At 38.9% G+C, this 18,622-nt stretch overlaps 1 long non-coding RNA gene across 1 annotated transcript; it reads left to right on the top strand.

The window, feature by feature from the left end:
- The first annotated feature begins 10,557 nt into the window (after positions 1–10,557).
- LOC104892646 (uncharacterized) lies at positions 10,558–11,912 on the top strand. The gene is made up of 2 exons (XR_789968.4): positions 10,558–11,439; positions 11,538–11,912. It is a non-coding gene; the product is annotated as an uncharacterized LOC104892646 (long non-coding RNA).
- The last annotated feature ends 6,710 nt before the right edge of the window (positions 11,913–18,622 follow it).

Raw genomic sequence — 18,622 nt, 5'->3', positions numbered from 1 at the left:
ATTATTCTCGTGCTAATCCACCGACGTTGGGTATACAGGTGACTCGGTGAGTCATCAAATGTTTCAGCTTATATGGAGCATTTTTAGTTTTGTGAAAGTATTGGGTCAGACCGTCTGATGTATTGTTCACTGTCAGACGGGCTGAGCCCAATACATCTTTCTTCTTCTTCTCTAGATTTACATCTACAAACCCCCACAACAATGGCGTGCACAATCGATTTCCGGTGCCTCGATGAAGGGTTTAGCGGCAAAACATACAAACGCAAGCGCGAAGCTCAAGCTACATTTTCAGAATCTGCTCAAGACGATGCATCAATGGAGGTCGACAATCAAAACGACAATCCACCAGCCAAAAGAGCCGCCGTTTCATCTTCTGACGATCCAAACAAGCCAGTTTTGTGCCCAAAACTGTTGGATATACCCTGCAATTTTCACAACCATCAGCTACAAGTAAAACATACTCCAACACGACTAACTGAATAAACAATATCCATTACTTACCATTCCCCCAAGAAATTGTCAAAAACCTTAACTCCAATGGACAATGTTGAATCATCACAGTCCCCGATAAAATACTAAAAACAACCCCATCAAAAGAAACACAAATTTCAGTACAAATTTAAACAAAAGGCACTTTTTTTCCTATAAAAGGGATTTTTAATCTTCCGACGATCTAAAAGAGCCACCTGAAAGTCGTCCGACCAAAGGTTAGTGTTTTGTTTTCTTTTCAGTTGGACTTTGTTTTCTTTCAGGTGGACTTTCTTTTCTTTCAGTTAGACTTTCTTTTCTTTCAGTTAGACTTTGTTTTCTTTCAGTTGGACTTTCTTTTCTTTCAGTTGGACTTTCTTTTCTTTCAGTTAGTCTTTCTTTTATTTCAGTTAGACTTTCTTTTCTTTCAGTTGGACTTTCTTTTCTTTCAGTTGGACCAACTGAAAGAAATAATGGGTCAACTGAAAGAAATAATGGACTAACTGAAACAAAATGAAGACTACCTGAAGAAAAATGTAGACTATCTAAAAAGAATAAAGACCAACTGAAACCCAAGTAAGTCTAACTGAAGCACAAAAACCCACTGAAAAACAAAGAAGACTAACTGAAAACAAAATGAAGACTACCTGAAAAAAAATTGGAACCACCTGAAAAAAAATGAAGACTACCTGAAAAAAATTGGAACCACCTGAAAGTCGTCCGACCAAGATTATGGTCGGACGAGTCCGACACAATACGTTCTCTTTAGTTTTTTACTCTATAGTTGCTTGTTTGAAATTCTTTAAAGAGCATATAGATTAGTTTTTTATGTACAACGGGAATTTACAATAAAGATAGCACTAAGTCTATATATCTACAATTTTTATTGGCGACGAAGTTATAATAGAGTAATTTTAATTGTATGTTGTATATGCATTATGTTATGGGTTTTTTCACCAAATACCCTTGACAAATTAACAAATTCACAATATATCCTCAAGGTTTTAATACTTCACCATATACTCCTGAGTTTTCATTTTTGTGCACCAAATATACTTTTTGTAACTGCCGCTATCTCACTGTTTGCATTATTTACAATTTTACCAATATTAAGCCATAACCCTAAAATTTAAACCCTAATCCTTAACCCTAATCTAAACCCTAATCTAACCCATCCACCCCAACCCCAACCCAACCCCTCCTTCCCCACTCCATCCACCCCAGCCCAGCCCAGTCCAGCCCCCCACCCCCACCATCGAATTCTGCCAGTCACCACCCCCACCCTCGAATTTTGCCAGTCACCACCCTACCCTCGAATCCTGCCAGTCCCCACCCCCACCCTCTCGCTTCTTTTCGCGACAGTCCCCCAACCCTCGAATTCCGGGCCAGTCCCTACCCCGACCCCATCCCACCCCTGCCACCGCAGCCCCCATCCCCCTCCCCTCTAACCTAGCGCAGCCCCCACCCTCTCCCGCTGCCACCGCAACCCCACCGCATCCCCCTCCCTTCCCTTTATATTTCCGCCTTTAATCCTCTCCCCTCTCTCGTCCTCGTGTTTCAATTTGCGCAACCCTCAATTCTCGTCCTCATCTTGCAATTTGCACTTCAGATCTTGCCGGAAATTTGAGGAGGGGGTAATTCGATGGGGGGTTTGCGAAGATTTGTCAATTTCCGGCGGTTGGGGACTCAAATTCCGCCGCGAAAACTCGTGTGTGCTTTCCGGCGGTTGCAGAATCAATTTTCGGCAACGAATTTCGAATTTGAAGGGGAGGACTCGAATTCGACCGCGAATACTCGAATCCGAAGGCGGGTGTTGCATCGGTGGAGAGGAGGGGGGCAGTTGGATGGGGAGGGGGACCGGTGGAGGGGTGGGGGAGGGTGGTGAGGGGTGGGGCTAGTGGGGTGGGGGAAGGGTGGGGAAGGGTGGGTTAGGGTTTAGATTTTTGGGTTAGATTAGGATTAAGGTTAGAGTTAGATTAGAGTTAGGGTTCAGGGTTAATAATGGCAAAATGGTAAATAAAGTTAACGACAGTTAGAAAAAGGGTATATAATGCACGTTTCAAATAGTCAGGGGTATACGGTGCAATTCTGAAACATTGAGGGTATATTGTGAATTTTGTAATTTGTCGGGGGTATTTGGTGAAAAAACCCTTATGTTATTTATATTAGTTAGGATTAGGTAGGTAAAAAATACAATCGTGATTTGTATGCTAGTTCTATGATTTGTCTTGGGATTTAGAGAAAGATGGGCGTTATTCGGTGCAGTCGACTTATAAGGCAATTAGTAATGATGCATGGCAACTAAGTGAGGAAGCCTCGTCTTCGGTTAACGACGTGTGGAGGATAATTTGGAGTGCCTCGGTATTGTCTCGTGTTAAATTATTTGCGTGGAGGGCATGCATTGATGCTCTTCCTACACGCCTTGGATTGAGTAAACGAGTGAGGATAGTAGTGCTGCCTGTAGCATGTGTGGAGCGATGGAGGAAACTGCATTCCACGCCATTTATGAATGTGGATTGGCGCAAAGTGTGTGGGAGGTGTGCTCGTTAGACAGTCTTCTACCTCGTACTGCAATAACATTGTCGAGTGGTGGATGGCTTGCTTTCATGAGCATGGGGATGATGAAAGTGCGTTTTGTTAACGTTATGTTGGGCTATTTGGAGTTCGATTTGCAAAGTGGCAATGGAGGGAGAGTATAGCAGTCCGTTATCGACTTGGGAGTGTGCTGTGAGGGTGTGCAAGGAAGTCCAGGAGGCGGAGCTCGGGAAGAGGAGATCGAGTGTGCCTGGGGGTTCAGCTTTTGAGGTGCTATGGAGAAAATCAGGTGAGGGTTGGGCTAAAATAAACATCGATGAGGGCAAAATGGGTGTGGATGGTTCGGGGCTGATGTTATTTGCAGGGACAGTGAAGGAGAGCTACTGTATTGTGCGTCGATACAATCGACGACAGATTGAGAGCCAAGGGTGGCTGAGGCGTTAGCAATAAGAGGAGTGAAGGTTGTTGTGCGTCAAAGGTGGTCGAAGGTGGTGATCTAGAGCGACTATCTGCAGGTGGTTCATGCTTTGCAACGTCAAGCTACATGCAGTGGCAAAGCCACCTTAGACCAAGTGGGGTCAAGTGACCCCACTTGAATATGAAAAAATTAAAATTTTTTCTTTATAAAATTTTGCAATTTTCAATTTGCTCTTAAAAATATACCATTTTACTGGAGTAATATTTATCAAATTGTCTTTGAACCCACTAATATTATTCTAGATCCACTATTGGCTACAAGTTCTAGTGAGTTTAATTTGTTAGTAGAGGATATTTTAATTTTGAGTAGTAGTTTAGAGGATATTAAGTGGACTTTGTTAAACGCTCAGGTAACCATGTATCACATAGTCGCCGTAGTTGGGAGTATGATTTTCCGAAGAACATTGTTCATCTTGTTTCCGATGATCTATTGAATAAGTTTCCTCTTTAGGATTCCTTTAAAAATAAAATAAAAAATAAACACATGTTAAAAACTATCCTAACCCCACTTATTTAACAAGTTACCCATTTAAATTAGAGTTCGTATTGTGTCGGACGAGTCCGACACAATATTCTCGTCGGACCACTTCACTTGAGTTTCAGGTAGTCTTCAGTTTTTTTCAGGTAGTCTTCATTTTTTTCAGGTAGTCTTCATTTTTTTTCAGTTAGTCTTAATTTTTTTCAGATAGTCCATTATTTCTTTCAGTTGGCCCATTATTTCTTTCAGTTGGCCCATTATTTGTTTCAGTTGGTATACATATTACGAAACAAAGTCCAAGTGAAACAAAACAAAGTTCAACTGAAACAAAACAAAGTTCAACTGAAACAAAACAAAGTCCAACTGAAACAAAACAAAGTCCAACTGAAAATGGAAAATAGGAAAAGAATATAATAAAAAAGGTAAAAATAGAAAACCTTTATTGAGGAGAGTTGAGACAGTATCGAGATGGCCAATGCTGGAAGCAGAATGAAGTGGGGCCCAACCTTCTTCATCCTTACTATTAATCACAATGCACATAGCGTTCTTGCTCAGGGATAAACTAAGAACAATGACCATTTTGGATCTCCCAGGTGATCTCAGACATTTCGTATTACTTTGGAGCATGATCATCCACGATTAATGATAGTATTAATTCTGCTCTACATTGATCATGCTCCATGAGATAGAAATCACGATCCATTTCTTATTTTCTTTGAACGGGAAAAGCGTTACAGAATTCTAAAAGAGAAAAAATAGAAAGAAGATAGACATGACGAAAGTGATGACAAAGATAAATAAAGAGGTGGGCCCACCGGGCCAGTCCCTACCCCGACCCCATCCCACCCCTGCCACCGCAGCCCCCATCCCCCTCCCCTCTAACCTAGCGCAGCCCCCACCCTCTCCCGCTGCCACCGCAACCCCACCGCATCCCCCTCCCTTCCCTTTATATTTCCGCCTTTAATCCTCTCCCCTCTCTCGTCCTCGTGTTTCAATTTGCGCAACCCTCAATTCTCGTCCTCATCTTGCAATTTGCGCTTCAGATCTTGCCGGAAATTTGAGGAGGGGGTAATTCGATGGGGGGTTTGCGAAGATTTGTCAATTTCCGGCGGTTGGGGACTCAAATTCCGCCGCGAAAACTCGTGTGTGCTTTCCGGCGTTGCAGAATCAATTTTCGGCAACGAATTTCGAATTTGAAGGGGAGGACTCGAATTCGCCGCGAATACTCGAATCCGAAGGCGGGTGTTGCATCGGTGGAGAGAGAGGGGGCAGTTGGATGGGGAGGGGGACCGGTGGAGGGGTGGGGGAGGGGTGGGGTGAGGGGTGGGGGCTAGTGGGGGTGGGGGAAGGGTGGGGGAAGGGTGGGTTAGGGTTTAGATTTTTGGGTTAGATTAGGATTAAGGTTAGAGTTAGATTAGAGTTAGGGTTCAGGGTTAATAATGGCAAAATGGTAAATAAAGTTAACGACAGTTAGAAAAAGGGTATATAATGCACGTTTTCAAATAGTCAGGGTATACGGTGCAATTCTGAAACATTGAGGGTATATTGTGAATTTTGTAATTTGTCGGGGGTATTTGGTGAAAAAAACCTTATGTTATTATTTAGTTAGGATTAGGTAGAAAATACATCGTGATTTGTATGCTAGTTCTATGATTTGTCTTGGGATTTAGAGAAAGATGGGCGTTATTCGGTGCAGTCGACTTATAAGGCAATTAGTAATGATGCATGGCAACTAAGTGAGGAAGCCTCGTCTTCGGTTAACGACGTGTGGAGGATAATTTGGAGTGCCTCGGTATCGTCTCGTGTTAAATTATTTGCGTGGAGGGCATGCATTGATGCTCTTCCTACACGCCTTGGATTGAGTAAACGAGTGAGGAGTATGAGTGCTGCCTGTAGCATGTGTGGAGCGATGGAGGAAACTGCATTCCACGCCATTTATGAATGTGGATTGGCGCAAAGTGTGTGGGAGGTGTGCTCGTTAGACAGTCTTCTACCTCGTACTGCAATAACATTGTCGAGTGGTGGATGGCTTGCTTTCATGAGCATGGGGATGATGAAAGTGCGTTTTGTTAACGTTATGTTGGGCTATTTGGAGTTCGATTTGCAAAGTGGCAATGGAGGGAGATATAGCAGTCCGTTATCGACTTGGGAGTGTGCTGTGAGGGTGTGCAAGGAAGTCCAGGAGGCGGAGCTCGGGAAGAGGAGATCGAGTGTGCCTGGGGGTTCAGCTTTTGAGGTGCTATGGAGAAAATCAGGTGAGGGTTGGGCTAAAATAAATATCGATGAGGGCAAAATGGGTGTGGATGGTTCGGGGCTGGTGTTATTTGCAGGGACAGTGAAGGAGAGCTACTGTATTGTGCGTCGATACAATCGACGACAGATTGAGAGCCAAGGGTGGCTGAGGCGTTAGCAATAAGAGGAGTGAAGGTTGTTGTGCGTCAAAGGTGGTCGAAGGTGGTGATCTAGAGCGACTATCTGCAGGTGGTTCATGCTTTGCAACGTCAAGCTACATGCAGTGGCAAAGCCACCTTAGACCAAGTGGGGTCAAGTGACCCTACTTGAATATGAAAAAATTAAAATTTTTTCTTTATAAAATTTTGCAATTTTCAATTTGCTCTTAAAAATATACCATTTTACTGGAGTAAAATTTATCAAATTGTCTTTGAACCCACTAATATTATTCTAGATCCACTATTGGCTACAAGTTCTAGTGAGTTTAATTTGTTAGTAGAGGATATTTTAATTTTGAGTAGTAGTTTAGAGGATATTAAGTGGACTTTTGTTAAACGCTCAGGTAACCATGTATCACATAGTCGCCGTAGTTGGGAGTATGATTTTCCGAAGAACATTGTTCATCTTGTTTCCGATGATCTATTGAATAAGTTTCCTCTTTAGGATTCCTTTAAAAATAAAATAAAAAATAAACACATGTTAAAAACTATCCTAACCCCACTTATTTAACAAGTTACCCATTTAAATTAGAGTTCGTATTGTGTCGGACGAGTCCGACACAATATTCTCGTCGGACCACTTCACTTGAGTTTCAGGTAGTCTTCAGTTTTTTTAAGGTAGTCTTCATTTTTTTCAGGTAGTCTTCATTTTTTTTCAGTTAGTCTTAATTTTTTTCAGATAGTCCATTATTTCTTTCAGTTGGCCCATTATTTCTTTCAGTTGGCCCATTATTTGTTTCAGTTGGTATACATATTACGAAACAAAGTCCAAGTGAAACAAAACAAAGTTCAACTGAAACAAAACAAAGTCCAACTGAAACAAAACAAAGTCCAACTGAAACAAAACAAAGTCCAACTGAAAATGGAAAATAGGAAAAGAATATAATAAAAAAAGGTAAAAATAGAAAACCTTTATTGAGGAGAGTTGAGACAGTATCGAGATGGCCAATGCTGGAAGCAGAATGAAGTGGGGCCCAACCTTCTTCATCCTTACTATTAATCACAATGCACATAGCGTTCTTGCTCAGGGATAAACTAAGAACAATGACCATTTTGGATCTCCCAGGTGATCTCAGACATTTCGTATTACTTCGGAGCATGATCATCCACGATTAATGATAGTATTAATTCTGCTCTACATTGATCATGCTACATGAGATAGAAATCACGATCCATTTCTTATTTTCTTTGAACGGGAAAAGCGTTACAGAATTCTAAAAGAGAAAAAATAGAAAGAAGATAGACATGACGAAAGTGATGACAAAGATAAATAAAGAGGTGGGCCCACCGGGCCAGTCCCTACCCCGACCCCATCCCACCCCTGCCACCGCAGCCCCATCCCCCTCCCTCTAACCTAGCGCAGCCCCCACCCTCTCCCGCTGCCACCGCAACCCCACCGCATCCCCCTCCCTTCCCTTTATATTTCCGCCTTTAATCCTCTCCCCTCTCTCGTCCTCGTGTTTCAATTTGCGCAACCTCATTCTCGTCTCATCTTGCAATTTTGCACTTCAGATCTTCCGAAATTTGAGGAGGGGGTAATTCGATGGGGGGTTTGCGAAGATTTGTCAATTTCCGGCGTTGGGGACTCAAATTCCGCCGCGAAAACTCGTGTGTGCTTTCCGGCGTTGCAGAATCAATTTTCGGCAACGAATTTCGAATTTGAAGGGGAGGACTCGAATTCGACCGCGAATACTCGAATCCGAAGCGGGTGTTGCATCGGTGGAGAGGAGGGGGGCAGTTGGATGGGGAGGGGGACCGGTGGAGGGGTGGGGGAGGGGTGGGGTGAGGGGTGGGGGCTAGTGGGGGTGGGGGAAGGTGGGGAAGGTGGGTTAGGGTTTAGATTTTTGGGTTAGATTAGGATTAAGGTTAGAGTTAGATTAGAGTTAGGGTTCAGGGTTAATAATGGCAAAATGGTAAATAAAGTTAACGACAGTTAGAAAAAGGGTATATAATGCACGTTTTCAAATAGTCAGGGGTATACGGTGCAATTCTGAAACATTGAGGGTATATTGTGAATTTTGTAATTTGTCGGGGGTATTTGGTGAAAAAACCCTTATGTTATTTATATTAGTTAGGATTAGGTAGGTAAAAAATACAATCGTGATTTGTATGCTAGTTCTATGATTTGTCTTGGATTTAGAGAAAGATGGGCGTTATTCGGTGCAGTCGACTTATAAGGCAATTAGTAATGATGCATGGCAACTAAGTGAGGAAGCCTCGTCTTCGGTTAACGACGTGTGGAGGATAATTTGGAGTGCCTCGGTATTGTCTCGTGTTAAATTATTTGCGTGGAGGGCATGCATTGATGCTCTTCCTACACGCCTTGGATTGAGTAAACGAGTGAGGAGTATGAGTGCTGCCTGTAGCATGTGTGGAGCGATGGAGGAACTGCATTCCACGCCATTTATGAATGTGGATTGGCGCAAAGTGTGTGGGAGGTGTGCTCGTTAGACAGTCTTCTACCTCGTACTGCAATAACATTGTCGAGTGGTGGATGGCTTGCTTTCATGAGCATGGGGATGATGAAAGTGCGTTTTGTTAACGTTATGTTGGGCTATTTGGAGTTCGATTTGCAAAGTGGCAATGGAGGGAGAGTATAACAGTCCGTTATCGACTTGGAGTGTGCTGCTGAGGGTGTGCAAGGAAGTCCAGGAGGCGGAGCTCGGGAAGAGGAGATCGAGTGTGCCTGGGGGTTCAGCTTTTGAGGTGCTATGGAGAAAATCAGGTGAGGGTTGGGCTAAATAACATCGATGAGGGCAAAATGGGTGGATGGTTCGGGGCTGGTGTTATTTGCAGGGACAGTGGAGGAGAGCTACTGTATTGTGCGTCGATACAATCGACGACAGATTGAGAGCCAAGGGTGCGCTGAGGCGTTAGCAATAAGAGGAGTGAAGGTTGTTTGCGTCAAAGGTGGTCGAAGGTGGTGATCTAGAGCGACATCTGCAGTGGTGGTTCATGCTTTGCAACGTCAAGCTACATGCAGTGGCAAAGCCACCTTAGACCAAGTGGGGTCAAGTGACCCTCTTGAATATGAAAAAATTAAAATTTTTTCTTTATAAAATTTTGCAATTTTCGTTTGCTCTTAAAAAATACCATTTTACTGGAGTAAAATTTATCAAATTGTCTTTGAACCCACAATATTATTCTAGATCCACTATTGGCTACAAGTTCTAGTGAGTTTAATTTGTTAGTAAGGATATTTTAATTTGAGTAGTATTTGAGGATATTAAGTGGACTTTTGTTAAACGCTCAGGTAACCATGTATCACATAGTCGCCGTAGTTGGGAGTATGATTTTCCGAAGAACATTGTTCATCTTGTTTCCGATGATTATTGAATAAGTTTCCTCTTTAGGATTCCTTTAAAAATAAAATAAAAAATAAACACATGTTAAAAAACTATCTTAACCCACTTATTTAACAAGTTACCCATTTAAATTAGAGTTCGTATTGTGTCGGACGAGTCCGACACAATATTCTCGTCGGACCACTTCACTTGAGTTTCAGGTAGTCTTCAGTTTTTTCAGGTAGTCTTCATTTTTTTCAGGTAGTCTTCATTTTTTTTCAGTTAGTCTTAATTTTTTTCAGATAGTCCATTATTTCTTTCAGTTGGCCCATTATTTCTTTCAGTTGGCCCATTATTTGTTTCAGTTGGTATACATATTACGAAACAAAGTCCAACTGAAACAAAACAAAGTCCAACTGAAACAAAACAAAGTCCAACTGAAAATGGAAAATAGGAAAAGAATATAATAAAAAAAGGTAAAAATAAAAAACCTTTATTGAGGAGAGTTGAGACAGTATCGAGATGGCCAATGCTGGAAGCAGAATGAAGTGGGGCCCAACCTTCTTCATCCTTACTATTAATCACAATGCACATAGCGTTCTTGCTCAGGGATAAACTAAGAACAATGACCATTTTGGATCTCCCAGGTGATCTCAGACATTTCGTATTACTTTGGAGCATGATCATCCACGATTAATGATAGTATTATTCTGCTCTATTGATCATGCTCCATGAGATAGAAATCACGATCCATTTCTTATTTTCTTTGAACGGGAAAAGCGTTACAGAATTCTAAAAGAGAAAAAATAGAAAGAAGATAGACATGACGAAAGTGATGACAAAGATAAATAAAGAGGTGGGCCCACCGGCGGCGAGTCTCCGGCGTCGGTGAGGGTGGGTTTTTTGCTACGTTTTTTGAGTCCCATTTTTTTGGTTGTTATGGAGGAGAGAGAATGTGGGAAAGTTAGGGGGTTTGAGGAGGTGAAAAGTGTTGGGAAAATGGTGATGATTGAGCTTTGTGAAGGGCCAAAGGAGAGGGTGTTTTGAGGTCACTGGGTCAGCCCGTCTGACAGTAAGTATTTGGTCAGACGGTCTGACCCAATACTTTCACTCTAAATTACTTTCAATCGAAGAAATTTATTTTTTCTCTTTAAAAAAATACTAACCCTAACATACTTATTTCAAGTTAGAATCGAGTCGAATAATCAAACTAAAAATCCTTTTTTATTAACCTCACAATTTCCATTCTTACTTTTTTTTTTTTGCTATGACCTATGAGTAATTGAGTAGTCACACACACTCTCTCAAAGTAGTAACAAAACCAACATATTGAAACTTGAAACCCACGAACCCCCCCAAAAAAAGCCAGAATTAGAAATCCGATAAAAAGCAAAAGAGAAAAACGGAAGCGTGAAGTTTACGCATTTAAACCAATCTTTCTGGCAACAACACATATGACATAACACAGCAAAACTCAAACATACTCCAGTCCACCCATTACACATATTCAAATCAAATTATATTCAGAGACGTGTTTCATTTTGGTCGAGATCCGGCGCTCTTCATCTCCGCCGGATTTCGTCCATTTTTCTTCAATCTCCAATAATAAATCAACTCATTTCAATTCAATTGAAAAGAAATTTAATTTTTTGAAGAGAGAAAAAAAATGAAAAGATCTAGCGGTGTTCTTGCTTCTTTTTTAGCCGCTACTACTTTTCCTCTTTTCTCATACTCTTCTCAATTTCAGGTTAATTTCTTCTTTCCCCAATTTTATTATAATCTCTGATTTTTATTTAATTTTGTTTTTTCATTTGTAATGATTGTTGGGGTTTAAATTAATTGCAGGTAAAACCGTCTTATGGAAAACAATCATCGTCAATTGGAAAGGAGAAATTTTCTCCGAGATTTGACGGGTTAAGGTTTATTGAAACCTTAATTACTGCTCATCGATGAAAACCCTAGTTTTCGATTTGATTTTGGTGTTGAGGTTCGATGAAATTAACCTATTTGTTTGAGTAATTGATGTCATTTTTGTCCGATGATGTTTTGAGTAGTACTAAAATTGGGGTTTTTTTTGGCGGCTTTTTAAGATGATGTAATGTGATGCCCTAATGGGCTTCTCTTTTGATTATTAATCATTAAAGAGTATTAAGGGCTTGCCCTTTTTATGTAATTGTAATTTGTACCATACTATTTTATATCATATTGGTTTGATTGAAAGTTTTGTTGGTGATATCTTCAATTATCTTTTGTTATAATGGTTGCAATTCAAGCAGCTCATTGTCTTGATCTAGGTTGCATGTAGACGGATACGGGTACAAGGACAGAAAACGACAAGATATTGAAATTTTAGGAAAGGGTACATACATGATACTCGGGTACAGGTGCGGGTACGTGACCTAGAAGAAGTACCCATGCTACATAGGTCTTGATGATGAGTAGTTCAGATTTGTGCGAGTTTTTTGGGTATAAATGTAGCTTTGGTTGCTGAGATAGCTGAAGTTTGTTATTGTGGTTCAAAGTAGCTTTATATGTGCATATGGGGTACGTAGCTGATTGAAGGTTATGCTGTTGCTTGTGATCAAAACCATTACAGAACGTCCATTGTGTGATGCAGACTTGTTATCCTGCACGCTGCTGTGTTTACCTTCATTGATAGAATTTGCACTTAGGATAGTAGAGCTTTGGATGAACAATGAAGATCGTGTCTCCATAAGTGCTCAACTCTTTCTATTCCGTCATATAAGTGTTTTGTGTTATTCATTTCGGGTGATGCTATAAGATTTGGATCCCTTGATCATTGTCTCTGTTGAGGATAGGGGGAAGGTGATGTTATGTTGAGAAGATTAGAAATAGATAGATGTAGATATCTTGAATTTAAAGTAAGGCCTGCAAAGGGTGAAGGGTCTAGATAAGTGTTGCTTGTTCTTGATGGCATGGCCAGGGTTAGTATCAAAACAGTTGTGTAGTGTTTAGTTTGACATAGATGCATTATTAGCTGTTGCAAATGTGGGCTACACAGTGGAGACCTTTTCTCTGAGCAGGTGTTTCTGTTAATCTGAATTTCAATGTGGTCTTAGCAGGAACTATAGAAGATGAAGGCTAAAGAGAGAAATTGTTCGGTTGTTCCTTACTAGATAGAGAAGAGGAGTTGGTGCGGGAACAACACCAAGTGAACTACCATGTTCTCCAAATGGCTGGACTCTTAGTGGTTGTTTTGTCTATATGGAAAGTCGAAATCTCATGAAATCCCATTTTTATAGGAAGTGAATTCATGGGAATTTGCTAAAAAAATGTGTAGTTGACAATGGGGGAGGTAAGTTCCTAAGGGAATCTATCTACCTGGGGGATTTTAGGTAAGCTACTTGCTCTATTTTGCGGGAAGTTGAAATTCCTAGGAAGTTCCATTTTCCTATTTGCGATTTCGTTTTTGTTAACAAAACAACTCACCCATTTTTCATTCCCTTTGAAATTCTACTTCCTATGTTTTCTCATGTTAACAATCACTTATTGAAAGAAATTGGCTATTTCCTCAAAAATCTGAGGGACACTCGGGTGGTTCCGCGAGGACATACATTTGTAACTAGTGTAGTGTATTGTTTTGTATGAAATAGGCGTAGATTTTTTGTTGCTGGGTCGAATCCCATATAGCCATTAGTTATTTGTGGTGGATTGAGACTTGAGCATTGTGCATATGGTGAAAGAGTGCAATGCAGAAGTCTATTGCTTATGTGCAGCCAAACCATCAGCATTGGTTGAGAACAGTGGGATATTCTCACATTCATAGCATATGATAAATGAAGTCCAAGAGAGTGAAGACTGGAGCCCTTCAAATTAAGGGGAGTAGCAAAAGCTTGTGAAATGTTAACCTAAAATGTGGAATATTCCAGATTTGTAGTACTATTGAAAAAGATTCTACTGGACTAAATACCTAATGTAGATCGATCTCGTTCAAAGTTATAGTCAGTGAGTGGAGAAAGAATAATGAAAATTTTCAGCCTCAAGAAATATAAGTATCTAGTACTAGTAGGGATTGAAACCGCTGCTAACTACCAATTAGTAGATGTTGGTATGAGGTGTAGGATGAGCATCCTACACTAGCTCCAAAACGCAAGAAGAATGAAATGCACCATTCAACATGTAAAAAGTAATTGATTTGATAGCCAATGTACATTCTCATTACATCCAGTGTACATGTCGAAAGTTCAAAAAGTAACTGATTTGACAGCACCTGTTCACCATTTAATAGCTGATTTGATGTCAACCGCCATCATTTTCCCCCCATTACTTTTCACCACTTCTCTCTTTTGCACACTCAACCTTCTTGTACATTCTTGGCTTTGTGGTTGTTCATTAACAAAATCAAAATGTAGAATGACAGCCCCCCAGCTAAAAGTAATCCAATTCCTGAAGCTGATGTCAAGTGAGTAATTTGCAATCTTTGTACACAGATGTGTTGATGTTTGTTCACTAATGAAATTCAATATGTACAGTTACAGTCCCATACCTCATAGTGCTCCAGGTGCCACAATTCAAAGTGATGAAATTCAATATGTTCACTGGATACTAGTCAATGTACAATATTGTTTTATTGAATATTCACTGGTTATGACTCAATGTAAAATGTTATAGCAAGATTAAATAAGGATAAATCACAATGTACACTGATGGTCATTACTTTGATCACTGAAAATCCCCAAATGTACACTTGTATATTATTGTACACCAAATCATATGCATTCATACATTAAAAAAATTGTTTCAGCAAATAAATGAGAGAGAAAGAGAGTGAATGAGAGAGAAAGAGCTAACCCACTTTCAAAAATATTGGAATTTTTTCCTTAGATAATGCAAAAGTGGGTTTTAATTCCCAAAATATGCCCAAAAAAATTACAATTCCCTGCGTACCGTCCACGTAGGACGGCACGCGAGAAAATTATTTTTTTTTGTTTTAACCCAAGGAAACCGCTACTCAAAGTAGCGATTTAATTTTAAAATAAACCGCTACTCTGAGTAGCGGTTTTTAAATATAAACCGCTACTCTGAGTAGCGGTTTTTAAATATAAACCGCTACTCTGAGTAGCGGTTTATAAATATAAACCGCTACTCGGAGTAGCGGTTTACCCTGGGCAAAATATGGTAAGCAGATATCAGTTGTCATAATAAACCGCTACTCGGAGTAGCGGTTTTACCTAAGTTGAAAAAAAAAAAATTCTCGGCACTTGTAAACCGCTACTGCAAGTAGCGGTTTTACTAAAAAAAAATTCTCGCGTGCCGTCCTACGTGGACGGTACGGAGGGAATTTTAGTTTTTTTGGGCATATTTTGGGAATTAAAACCCAATTTTGCATTATCCAAGGAAAAAATTCAAAAATATTGCCAAAAGCCAGCCAAATTTTGGCTCCTCTAAAACCATCAAACGACATCGTTTTGGGCAAGGTGTAGGATGCTCATCGTACACCTCGGTGCAGGATCTAATTTGCGGCTAACTACACCAAATAGAACTTGGTGAGAGGGACCATAGATAGTAGCCGAGTAGGGATCTTTCAGTTTTCTCGTTAGACGGTAGAGAAGCTCAATTTTTTTTATTCAATTATGTGTATTATTATTAAAATAGAATATATTTATGAGGTACACGAGCTTTGTATCTAGCCACTTTATATCTGCGATTTGGTGGTTGTTTGGTATACATGAGAAAAAATTTCATAGGAAATTTCATTTTCTAGATAGTTATATCTCTTATGTAATTTCTAGGAAATTGACTACTTAATGCGTTTTAAAATCAAGGAATTTGTATTTTCCATAAATCGATGTGAAAATTTTGAATGACCAAAGGGGTGGGTGAATAGATTCCCACAGTTTCCTATGAACTTTCATTGCCTACATTTTCATCACTTCCTGTCAGAGATGGCAATGGGTCCCGGACCCGACCCATTTATAAGGATATGTTTCCATTTATTTTAGACCCAATGGGTCCGGATTGGGTCTAGATCCCGGAGAGTATGGGTGGGGTTCGGGTCCACATATGCTAGACATAGACCCGATTCGCATACCCATTTACATATATTAGGAATTTTTTAACCTAATTTCTAATATTTTTGTGAGTTTGATTGTATGAATTCATTAGTGTTGTAACTCCATCCAAGACTTATAACTTTATAAGTTGTAACATTTTAAGATTTCATGAGTCAGTTTTTAAAATTTTGTTTTAATAATGCCTTAACCATGGATGCAGGACCTATATATATCAGGGCGGAAATTTTTAATTACATATATTCAAAAATATGATGAAAACTTAAAACTAAGAAGGACCCATTTAGGACTCGTGGATCGCTAGACCCAGCGGATCTGGGTCTAGGTTTGAACAATCTAGACCCAATGAATCTGGAGCGAGTTTGGGTCTGTAAAAAAAATATATGGGTCTAGGTCTAGGTGGACCCAACCCAGATCCGTCTCATTGTCATCCTTACTTCATGTCAACCAAACAACTACCAAAATCAGAAAATCATGGGAATTTTTATTGCCTACGTAATTTCTTGTATACCAAACAAACATCAAGTTTATCAGGCCCGCCTATTTAGATATGTTCCCAATAAAATCCTATTTTCTTGGACTGAATTTGATGAGTTGATCATAAGTAAACTAAACTTATTAGGTTTGATTTGAGCTTAATTGCTTCAATTTTTTTTTTCTTCCTCCTTTGACTTCTATAGTCAAGATTGGGTTCAAATTAGATTTGAGTCATTAATATTCTGGTGGGTTTCAGTTTCGTTTTTTTATGAGAATTGGTCAAGTCAATAAAAGCATCGGGTCAATATCAAGTCGAGCTATTTTAAGTTGAGTTCAGCTTGGTTCGATTTATTTATCTTACATCTTGAATCGAGTTTGAATAGTTGTTTTTAGGTCTTGAATCAGGTTAGGATTGAATTAAATGTACTAGATCTAATCTGTTACAGTGCAAAAAAATAGACATCAACGGTTTTTTTGGGTTAGGAGTTCTCCCCGAGGAGTGAGAACCGCCCAATACTGAGTGAATGGGCCCGTTGATTTCATTTGATTTTGGATGGAGGCCTGGAAGAACGTCCGTTTCTGCAATTTGATGAAAGCCCTCTGAAATGATTACACAACATGCTTAGATGACCGATGGCACACATGTCTAAATGTATAATTACAATGTGAAAACGCCAACTTGGACCAATAACCAATGTGGCAATGTCCAATTGCTACTGATTTTTTTTATCAACCACAAAATAAGTTCACCCCTCCATGCTTTTGAAGTTTTTTTTTTTTTTTTTTTTCAAAAGGAATGTTTTGTCTGGTAAGAGATTGCCTATCTTTAAATTAAAATTAGGTAATGATAAACCCAATATTAAAAATAGAATAGTCCAATAATGACTAGCTTAATTTCTTTCAGTGACTAGTTTAATCTATTTAGTGATTAGGTCTATTTTTTTATTAAAATTAGACCGTCTCCTTTTAATAATTTTTGTTACAAGAATTACATATCTTTAATTATTTACTCTTATTAACATATAACTAGTAGTATATCTTTTTTTAAAACTAATTTTTCTTAGAACTAAATTTTATAGGACTATATGAGCACATGATACTCTTATTTTTATATAATTAATGACAGTTCACCAGTTCACCTTAATACTCCCTCCGTTTCCTAAAGATCTTCCCTCTTTCCATTTAAGGGTGTTTCCAAAAGATCTTCCCTCTTTTGCTTTATTCCTTATTTGGCAAAACAAATTTCCCTATTTACCCTTTCATGTCACTATCATATGGTCCACCATTACATTATTAATTCAATTTTACTCCCTTTCTCTCTCCTACTTTACCCCTTTTTATTTGTTTATTTATCTTAACCCCTTTCTCTCTCTACTTTACTCACACCATGCCCCACACAACTTGATTTTCCTTGGTATCTGTAGGAACAGTAAGTGGGAAGATCTTTAGGAAACGGAGGGAGTATGTGACAAAGTGAGAACTATTTTAATATTAATACTTAGAGCTATGATTAGAATAAGCCATATGACAATAATAGTCAAAAGTTATTTATAAATTTGTAAAATTATTTTAGGAGACATAGAATAGTATTTTTTTTTGTTATTATGTACTATATGCTATCTTATTTGTTGTTAGCTTTTAATTATTGGGAGTTACAAATATCAAGTACTATAGTCACTTCTTTTCTTATATGATTCTTATAACGTGTGGCATGACTCATGATATAATTGTTCTCTTTATATAAATAGTTTTGCTTTCTAAATTTCACCCTCAATTAATTTCAACTCTTGCCATAGCCTTGACATAAGCCCTAACTTTCATCACTCATATCGCTAACTCATTCCCAATAAGTGATGTGTTAACTCCTTACTTCGTAGATTAAAATTAATATCGACTACTTTTAACTATGAACTTTTGTCGGCTTTTAAAAGTTGCACAATTAATATATGTATAAATGATATGATTATGCTACTTATGTTCTAAAAAAAAATAGATTCGAAAACTAATAAATTGACTATGTTACCAAAATAATCCTTTAAAAGACATGTTCTTTTCAATTTATTTTTGCTTATTTGAACTTCTCAAAACGTATTAGATCCTATTCATTCCTGTTAGACCTTATTTGTACTTATTAAACCTTATCTATAAATATATCTAATCTTATTTTCATTGAATTGAACCTTTTTTTTTTCCTTATAAGAATTCAAAAATAAGGCGAACTAAACTAACTCAAATTCCTTAAAATTACAATCACAACTCTCTTCTTTAATCCTGATAACACAACTCTATTGACATAGGACGATATCTTCTAATTTCTTGAGGTCACATTATTTTCCATGCATAAGAAAAATGAAATATTGAGGCAAACATAGCTTGACCGTTGAAATGATGACACGTCTATAAACACGTGCGAAGGAGCTT

The sequence above is a fragment of the Beta vulgaris genome, chromosome 5 (assembly GCF_026745355.1).
Source record: "Beta vulgaris subsp. vulgaris cultivar EL10 chromosome 5, EL10.2, whole genome shotgun sequence".
Classification (NCBI taxonomy): domain Eukaryota; kingdom Viridiplantae; phylum Streptophyta; class Magnoliopsida; order Caryophyllales; family Amaranthaceae; genus Beta; species Beta vulgaris.
This window is presented reverse-complemented; position numbering and strand designations above follow the sequence as displayed.